The 10037-nt window shown below is 43.7% G+C and overlaps 1 pseudogene; it reads left to right on the top strand.

Moving 5' to 3' along the window:
- The first annotated feature begins 9154 nt into the window (after positions 1-9154).
- On the top strand, positions 9155-9679 carry LOC148013029 (group 2 truncated hemoglobin 3-2 pseudogene; annotated as a pseudogene).
- Positions 9680-10037: the final 358 nt, after the last annotated feature.

The following is a 10037-nucleotide window of genomic DNA, read 5'->3' as shown; positions in this document are numbered from 1 at the left end:
CTAGTTTCAGCTAAGTTCGTATCCCGAATGGCAGTTAGCACTCGAAGGGAAGTTGGTGCCACATAGGTTGGGTCTCTTTGAGATCGCCATTTGGCCAATCGCTCCTCTGAGACTGTCATCTAGGCTCCTAGTTTGGCCATGGCAATGCGGTTTTCACACCAACATTGTTCAAATTGACTTCGGCCCTCTCACAATCACTTTAGTTGCTCTATCTCTAAGAGGTTTGGTTGGCAGAGCACATCATTGAATGTGATAGTTAAGCATATTTCATCGGCTTCCTCATCAGAGATGAGTTGCATGCGTTCATACAGGAGCCTTTTATAATGCTCGTCAAGATGTTCTTACTCTTCCCAGGATAAGAGAAATGGCAAGTATTCTTCAAGCTGCTCTTTAGGGAATGTGCCCATGTCTGCCACCAAGGCATAGATACATGCAAAGACTTTGAGCTTAGTGTCCAACTCGGTTAAGCATTCTGTGACACTTTTATGTTCAACAAGGGCTTGCTCGGTTGCTATCTCAGAGATGAGTCACATGCGTTCATACAGGAGCCTTTTATAGTGCTCGTCAAGATGTTCTTACTCTTCCCAGGATAAGAGAAATGGCAAGTATTCTTCAAGCTGCTCTTTAGGGAATGTGCCCATGTCTGCCAAGGCATAGATACGTGCAAACACTTTGAGCTTAGTATCCAACTCGGTTAAGCATTCTGTGACACTTCTATGTTCAACAAGGGCTTGCTCGGTTGCTAACTCATGCAAGGTTCTAGGAGTTTTCCTAGGCTTTAACATAGCTAGGGGCTCAGGCCTAGACAAGTAGGTTTGGCCAACGCTAGGATTTCTTATGCTCTCGGGGTTTCCATGTTTCTCCTGAGGCTTTGTTATTGCATCATGGCTCTCCTTGGATGTGACTGGTATAAATTTTCACCCTGTTGTGACAGCGTCGTATCCACTCTTGATTGGTCAATGCGAGTTTTGTTGTTGGTGGATTGAGTGTTGTAAGCAACCGTTGATGGTAATGACTACTTTGATTTTTCAGAGCACACGGATGTGTCTGAGGTTTCACTGCTATTAGGAAAGGCATCAATGGGGTCATTGGTGAATGGACTAGATGCTTTATTCGTGAGCTCTCCAACACTATTGGTGTCAATGTTCTTGGGATCCCCAACCACTTGTGGCTATTGTTGTCTTCATTGTTTTCTCCTCTTTTTCTTGGTCAGTGAAGGTGCATGTCTCAACGACTCAAGACCCTAGACTAGGTCGACCGTTGATGTGCTTGGTTGGGTCTTAGCATTCTCTCTCTCTAGTGTGTCCTCATGGGACATAGCTGTGGCCTATTGAATAGCCTCACTAGGTTGTGAGGGTACAACTGTCTCCCTTTTTGGAGAGTCTAGCTCTTCAGCCAATTCCCTTGTGTTTAACTCCTCCAGCCTAGCCTTTAGGCACTTTGCTAGAGTTGTCAAGGAAGTTGGCTGTGACACCTCCTCCATAGGTAAACTACTAAGGATACATTCCACAAGGGGCATTGTCACGGCCAAGGGCTGTGATTGCTGTGATCCTTGATTGGAAGTAGTAACGGCTAGTCCAGTGGGCTGGCTACTCTTGGTGGATTGCGGTGCCAGGTCCCTAGGGCGATCGGAAGTGGTCGTGTCTTTTGTTGCCCTTTGAGCATTCATCTGTGTAGATTGGGCATGAATTGATCTAGTCGCATTAGGTTGCACAGGCATATCCTTGGGCCGAGAGCTACGGCCAATGTCATGTTCCATCTCTTGGACATTTGGAAGCTTAGATGGAGATAGAGATTGGGAGTGAATAGCCACCCTTGACGACCGTTGCTGTGCTTCCTATGTCCGTTTGAAAAAAGAGGGTGTAGGAGATCTAGGACTCTTAGGTGGGCTTGGCACTCGCTGAATGATTTGCTTGAGGCTATTAGACGATTGTGACATTTGCTTTGTTGAGCGATCATCCTTGCCATGAGCAATGTTATGCCTCTGGTGCTCATTATCCTCTTGGGAAGTCAAAAGAACCTTGAGCACTAGTGGTCTTTGTGCACACTCAATGGTTAAATATGACATCCACTTATTAAGCATGCTAGGCTGAGGCTCTTTCTTTTGAACACTCATGTTTGGTTTCTTGCCTCGAGACCTGGAGTTTCTCTTAGATTTCCTCCTGTGCTTCATTGCTTTTGATGCAATCTGGCCTTTAGCTGATAGAGGTGGTTTAGTAGGGAGTTTTGGTACCCAAATCCATCGGTTACCTGCGTAATACCCTGAGCACGTAGCAACGCTTTGGGTATCCATCGCGGCATTGTGCTGACCCTCCATCGATGCCTTCATCTATAAGGCTTGGGCTTCTTTTGGGATCTTCTACGATATTTGTAAGTCCAAAGCCCGTCCTTGGCATTGTCTCTTGACCTTCTTGTTTTAGGCATGGCCTCACTCACTGGTTCTCATTGTTTGACGACCTATGCTTGTATAAACTCTTCCAACAAGTCCTTGCTCTCGTTAGTAGGCTTGACTGTTATGTCAGCACCTTCCTTGCCTTTCCCTTGAGGTTCAATGAGGTCATTCTTGCTAAAGGTTGTGACTATCCTCACACCTGGTAGTGTCAAGTGTATCCTCTATGCTACATAGGCAGCCTCACACTTAGTTGCCCTTTTGAAGGGTCTTCCTAGGAGGGTTTCCTTACCGTAATTAGCACTATTTGGAGGAACATGAAATAGAATAGGCAAGCTTTCAGTTTCAATTGTCGCAAGGATTTTGCACTTCCCTATGAGTGCTTGTGGGTGTCCCCCATAAGGGCTAATGGTTATATTAGTCGGTGTAAGATCTGGTTGGCCTAGTAGGGTCCATGATTCATAGGTTAAGATATTAAAATCTGCCCCTTCATCAATCAGAGCATCAATAGTATGCTCTCTTTTCCCAGTGAGTTTGACCCTAAGATAAGCATGTGATACTATATCTTCGTCTTCCGGGTCTTGGCTTGTAAATTTAAGCCTTCTAATAAATGCCCTTGAGTCCCAAATTGCACGACCAGATGTGGATTCTCCAATGATGTCTTGGATTGTCAGTGTAGTGCTATTCAAGGAACATCTATCGTCAGGATTGTCATATCTAGTCATTCTTGATGTTGTAGCTTGATGTTGCATTTTGCTCTCACTAGACACGGTTTGACTGCAACACGTATGTGTTTTTGCAGTGTGGCCTTTTTGCCCTTGTTGGCTAGATTGGCCCATTGATGTTCTAGGGTCTCTGTTTCTCTCTGTTCCGGTATGGGCTTTTGGTTGCTCTTTTGCGAGTGAGCATCTGTGCTCGTGTAGAGCCATTACTACACTACAGTCCAATTTAGAGGACTTGTCACGGCACTGTTTTCTCTCCAACCTACTTGGGGGAGGTGCGGAGGGGGCGTGTGAGGGTCTGGGGAGGGTAGTCCCCCTCGGTTTGTAGGGCTGTTACGATAAACACCATGCGCAATTTGGAGGATCGTTTATGGCCAAATTTTGAACTACTCGCTCTAAGTTTCAGCCCAGTGATAGATCTGTGATGTGCCTTTAGCTCTACGTAGCTGTTGGGTCAATTTCATGGTTTAAATGTGTCAAAATTTATGTTCTAGTAGATACATGTCCGATTTTAATAGTTTTCTATCTGATTCTCAGATGTCCGATTTTCAAGAGTCCGATTATCAAAATTGGATGTCGGATTTCGGGTTGGTCTAATCGGCCCAGTGGTTCGATTTTGGTCATGTGTGATTCTTGCAGTGGTCCGATTCTAGGAATCGGATTAGACAGGGTGGTCCGATTCTAGTAGTCGGACAGTTCGACTCTGGGACTGGTTCGATTCTGGGGCTGATCCAATTCTAGGATTGGTTCCATTCTGGGACTGGTCGAATTCTAAGACTGGTTCGATTCTAGGACTGGTCCGATTCTAGGAATTGAATCGAAAAAGTGGTCCGATTTTCCGAGTGGTCCGATTTTTGGACTCGGACGGCCTGGTTCGACGGCATAGATGACGACCTGCAAGTTGTGCACGATGCCTCTAGGTCAATGTCTACTCCACCGAATCATCTAGTGCCTTCCAGATAGGTGCAAAACACTACAAGGAAATGCCAGACATGCCTGGAATCACCATGGTGCTCGAATCAAATGGCACTCCAAGGATGTGTTCCCCTATTTTTTTTGTTTTAGCATATTATATAGCAACTGAAAACCCTACTATTTGCTTCTTTTTCTTTGTTTTTTTTCCTACCCTGAATGCATACAAATCACAAAGCAATCACCCAGACTACTCCAACGTGCTTTTCCAAATCCAAAAAACCAAAAACCTACTTGCTAAGGAGATTGAATACCTCTTCAAACTCCCTTGCTTCCTACCTATCTACCTCAAGAACTGGTTTGGGGAAAACCCTATTTCAATACTCGGTTCGAAGCGCGCAAGTGCTCAAGGCTTGAACCCCTATGTCCCAGCAACGAAACCAAAATGTGGGAGCTTTCGCTCAACTGCCAAGACCCACGGACTACTTATTGTTTAAGCATTCCAAGCCGAGCACTAATGGCTACCTCTCACATAACCGACGCACCATCCATATCTACAGGTGTAGTGAGCTTATCTCCATGCCGATCAAGTTACCTCCTCTCCCATGCACTCCGGTAGCTCCATGATCCAAGTGCAAGCTTCAAGCAAGCTCCATCCTCAAGCTCCATGCTCCCAGCTCCATCGCCGCAAGCAAGAGAAGAGAAGAGAAGAGAAGAGAAGAAGAGAGGAGAAGATGGAGAGCTTCTCCTTCCCAGTCCTTCACCCTCACACTCTCACACTCCCTCTCTCAAGCACAAGCTCAAGCAAGCAAGAAGAAGAAGAAGAAGAAGAAGAAGAAGAAGAAGAAGAAGAAGAGGAGAGCCACTTTTGGCCACACACAAGAATGAGCTTCTCATTCACTTTTCAACTTTATATACAAAACCCTAAATCCCTTTTGGGTGGTCATCCCCTTATCCCCTTTTTTACATGGCCGACCATGGCCTCGGCCCTTTTTCCCATTGTCCTTCTATCTTCCTAGCTTCCTTTCCACCACCTGTCTACATTTACAAATTGCACGGGTGAGAGCCCGTCGCTCCTTTAATTAAACCATGATATGCTTGCGCTCTTTTACAAAAGTATTGACTTGTGTTTTTCCTTGCGCGCCTTTCAACCTTATTTAGGACTTTTCTCCTTGTGCATCTTTGTCTTCCATTTCACCTTGCCTTGGCCTTTATCTTCTGCTTTAGCTTTTTCGGATTTTCCACCTTCGTTCGTTTGAGGATTAACAGGCACTTACATTTAACTTGGGGCTTTGATCTTGAGATCCTCTTGGCTGTATAAACAATAGTAGGCTTGATTGTGGCCTGTCTTAGACATTTACAATAGCCTCCAGCTCATTTACTTTTTTTGGCACTTGGTTATGGCTTGTTGAAGCCTCTCAACACTTGGCTTTGGGTTTGGAGACTCATATTTATGATTGGCATTGAGCTTGGAGCTGATTTAGCTCAGCCATGGACTATTTGAATAGTCCCAAGACTGTCATCAATAGGGAAGTACCCTATCATTGATCTTTACAGGTACATGTGATGGTCATTTGATACTCGATTATCCCCGGATGATGCCAATATGTTAGGGAATGTATGCCTATGATGTGAGATGCTTTTGGGGCTGAATTTTCTCAGCCATTGACTATTTTACACAGTTCATAGCATTCCAAAATAGGGTAGCCCCCTGTCATTACATTTTACGCTTATGCTACATGGTCATTTGATGCCCTATTATGCCCGGTTGTTGCCTATACATATGGGAATGTATGCCTATGGTTTGCCTATCGATTTGAGCTTGGTTTAAGCACTGATTTTCTCAGTTTATAGAGGTTATTTGCTACAGGAATATTCAGGGCTGAAGCTATTTATGCTACAGTTAGGTTACGCCTATTGATCATGGGGTGCTCTCGGATATTTGGGGTTATGTACTGATATATTTGGATGATGCCACATGGTTCTTTTTGCTCCCAGAATAATTTTGAGAAAGAAGTAGAGCCAAATTTTATGGTTCATTGTCATTTTTAATTTGGAGCTAGCATTCCACTTATGATTGCTTATGCCTAGGCCACCCATGTGGGTTTATGTCTTGGTGGATGTTTTTGGGTTTGGCTGCAGTATGGTAGATGTTTGGGCTTGACAAGACTTGCATTTGAGGACTTTTGTGGAGCAGTTAGACATTGATTTGGTTTTTTTGTTATGACCTTGGATGCTACTTGGCCTTATGTCAATGTTATGGATCCCTAGATGTTTAATTGATGCAGATATGTATTGAGCAGAGTTGCTTCATTGTCTTGGTAGAGTTTTATTGAGCTTTGTATGCTCATTGGTGCTTGGATTTATTGCGGGTTATTTGGTTGATTAGTGGACTTTACAGTGCTTGGGATGCAGTTATGGATTTCTTGCTTCTTTGTTACCTAGCCTCTATGCTAGTTGGGCTCTTGTTTCCCATGCATGTTAGAGAGCAGATGCTATGCATGCTTACCTCGCTATGCACTTTATCTATTGTCTTGTATCTTAAAGAGCGGCTTATTTGGATGTTTTTGTACATATATTTGGGCTTCTCCTGGAGCTTGACTCTTGTAGGATGCTTTGCCACTTGTCGGTCTTTACTTGACTTAGATGTTCTTAGGTGGCATGATGTACTACAGAGCTATGCGTATGCATATGGTTATGGAATGATTTCATGGATAAGTACCATATGCTCTTACGAAAGACGTCTTATACATTATCGTAATGTGGTTGGTTATGTCATACAATTGGCTATGACTCTTCTTCATGTGGGAGCTTTTGCATCCTTGGTTGATGCCTTTATATCCTCCCGTTTGTTGAGGTTTCATGAGTCTTTGCAGCATGCTTCTACCACTAATGCACTTGCAGATGATTGTCTTTATGAGTAAGTTCCCTTTGTTGGGACATCCCTTTACTCCTTAAGGTCCATGGATGATATGGATAGCCCTATTCATGATGACTTGGATTCCTTGTCGTCTTCTACAGGTTCTTCAGTTACAGATGTTGTATGCTTCCATTGTGGAAAGCTTGGGTATGTTAAAAGAAAATGTTTTAGACTGATTAGAGAGCAACAGAGATAGAGACAGACCTGAAATGAGTAGAGAATCAATGATGCAGCAAGTGTTACCACTCTTTCTAGTGGTGAGGTACCCATGATGATGCAGTTGAGCATGTCCTCTTGTCATCTTGTCTCCCTACAACTTACTTGCTTAGTGATTAGGCCTATGTCTTTGATTGGCTGTTGGATTCTTCAACTGCTTGTCATGTTACCCCTCATAGAGCATGGTTCTCTTGTTACAAGGAGGTTTACAAATGTATTGATTTGGGCCTTGAGCATACTTATGCTATTGTTGGTACAGGGGACATACGCCTAGCTTTGCCTGATGGGACTTCTCTTGTGCTCCATGATATATTACATGTTCTCATGCACAATAAGAGTTTGATTTCTGTCAATCAGTTGCATGATGCATGATATGTTATTTCTCTTCATGATAGGTTGGACACGCAATATCAACTAATACTTCTAAGTTTCAAACTTTAAAAGAACCCCTCTCTTTAATTGATCAAGCCAAACATGATTTTGTTAAACAATATGAAAATTGTTTTGGTGATTCACTCCTAGGAGAGCTACCTCCTAAGCACCTGGAAGATCACACAATTGATCTTATCCCAAGAAGTTCACCACCTAACCAACCGCCTTACCGAGTAAGTGCAAGTCAGCAAGAGCAGATCCTAAAACAAGTAAATGAACTGTTGGAAAAAGGATTAGTTCAACCTAGCTGTTTTCCATACTGCTCTCCAATCTTACTTGTTCAAAAGAAATACACTTCTTTCCGTATGTGCACAGACTACAGACCTTTGAATAAGATCACAATTAAGAATCATTTTCCTATCCCAAGGATAGATGATATCTTAGGAGAGTCGACGGCATTGGCAAGTTCGGAGTGGCACGCAGAAGGTGACCTGCAGATGAAGACAAAGAGGAGCAACAACGCAGAAGTTGCATTGTGACAATGTTGGGAAGTGGTGATGTAGTGTACCAAACCTAAAGACTTCTCCGATCTGACGTCCTGCATTCGTTTGAACAGTGGAGCAACAAGGAGGAAGAAACCGTCTTCTTAGCTATCTATGAACGTGGCGTTATGACCGCCTTCTTCAACGACTATAATGGCTGACTCTTGATTTGGCCACCTACTCCTCTTCGACAATAAGAAGATACATGCTGGGGAATAAACACGTCGGTCAAGCCCTTGTCGTAGATTTCGTGTAAAGGCTGCAGAACACGGGGTTCAAGGTACAGCAAGAAATAAAGACTATCAAGAAGAACTCGATTTGTCAAATGTTTTACAAAAGAAGAGTAAAAAATAAATGACAAAGCATGTCAATCTGTCCTCAGGTTTATAATAAGTGTATGAACTTGGATTCAGGGCACCAAATAAATATCTCAGTTTCAAGATTTATTCGTAAACAGCTGTACTGTTTTTTGTCTAAAGGGTACTTTAGACCATTCATACCATTCAAACATGAAAGAGTGTTTGAATCTCTAAGTAGTTGAGATTACAAGGTTTCAAGTCAAGGCTGCTCAAAAACTGTGTAGAACAAACATTGGGCTTTCCACGAAGATCTGGACAAGCTGAAAGTTAATTCTGCTTCTACTAGAACACTCTTTGTATTGCCACTTCATAATAAACCAGTCCATCATATAATAGAAGAGATGCTTCATCCCCTGTTAGTTGACAGACTTACAAGCACACAGCTACTTTAGTCCTCCATGTTGCTGCTGGGCAAGATCCAGCAGAGAAATTACTGCTGATTGCTTATAATTTGCTGGTTAGTGAGACATTAATTCTCGAGCCTCGACCATGTTTGCTTCTGTGAAATCCCAAGGAGCATCGGGTTTGTTGTCAGGTGTATTCTAGTGAATGTTCAGAGAGGTGGAATATGGCTCTGAGAAAAGCCTATTTGCTCTCGTTGGCCTGAGAAGCTGCGTTTCCTGCGCAGCCTCCTCGTCACATTATGGTCGAGCAGGACCAGGAGAATTAGCTTGAAACCAGATTCGGCCGATTCAATTCCAGTAGAAGGGGCGGCTGGCACCATGCAAAACCTGCAGCAGAAGGCAGCCGCATGGAGCGGCGTGACACAAGAAGATGCTTTCACCATTGATGAAACCAATTTGTATAGTAGGCTTGGCCATGACACAATTGTCAGGCTCTCAACTCAATTCTATAACAGAGTGTATGCAGATGATGATGAATCCTTCAAATCAATTTTTTCAACTTCCAACAAGGAAGATGCTATTCAAAATCAATATGAGTTTTTCATACAAAGACTGGGAGGTCCACCTTTATATTCTCAATGCAAAGGGCATCCTGCGTTGATTGGTCGACATGCACCATATGCAGTCACAAAGGAGGCAGCTGAAAGACGGCTTCATCCTCAGAAAAAGATCCAAACAAAAACACCCGGGAGTGGCCATGTCTTTAATTTGCATCAACTCAGTCGTATATGCCAGCAGGGCCTCTGCTACCAAACACTCCTCCTGGCCAGGCCGCTCCCGCCATGGCGCTATGCTGCATATTCTCGTGTACAAGGGAGTAAAATTCCCAATAATAGGGAGTGAATTCCTCTTATTCCTGTCTCAGCTCTGTCTTCCATAAAGAAGTACCAAGGGATCACAGACGATGCAGAAGAGAGAGGTTAAGCGCGAGAACTGTAGAGGGAGGAGGTCCGACAAACCGTGCAGGCCATCGACTTTTGAGAGAGGTCGCTCCTAAAGGCTGGAAGCAGACTGTCGTACCCTACCTTGATGCTCTGTAAGGGAAATGCTCTCCCTCCCTCTCCAATCCAGGCGCAGCCCGCCATTTCTGCCTTTTCAAAAATATACCTCTCTTTTCTTAGCTTTTTCCCTCATCCATTCGTGACCTCCCCTGCTTTTTCTCTCCTTTCCTCCCCAATTAGCATTGCTTTTCTTTTCTTTA

The sequence above is a fragment of the Lygodium microphyllum genome, chromosome 26 (genome assembly GCF_053477565.2).
Source record: "Lygodium microphyllum isolate KBCC chromosome 26, Lygodium_microphyllum_v1.1.10, whole genome shotgun sequence".
Classification (NCBI taxonomy): Eukaryota; Viridiplantae; Streptophyta; class Polypodiopsida; order Schizaeales; family Lygodiaceae; genus Lygodium; species Lygodium microphyllum.
This window is presented reverse-complemented; position numbering and strand designations above follow the sequence as displayed.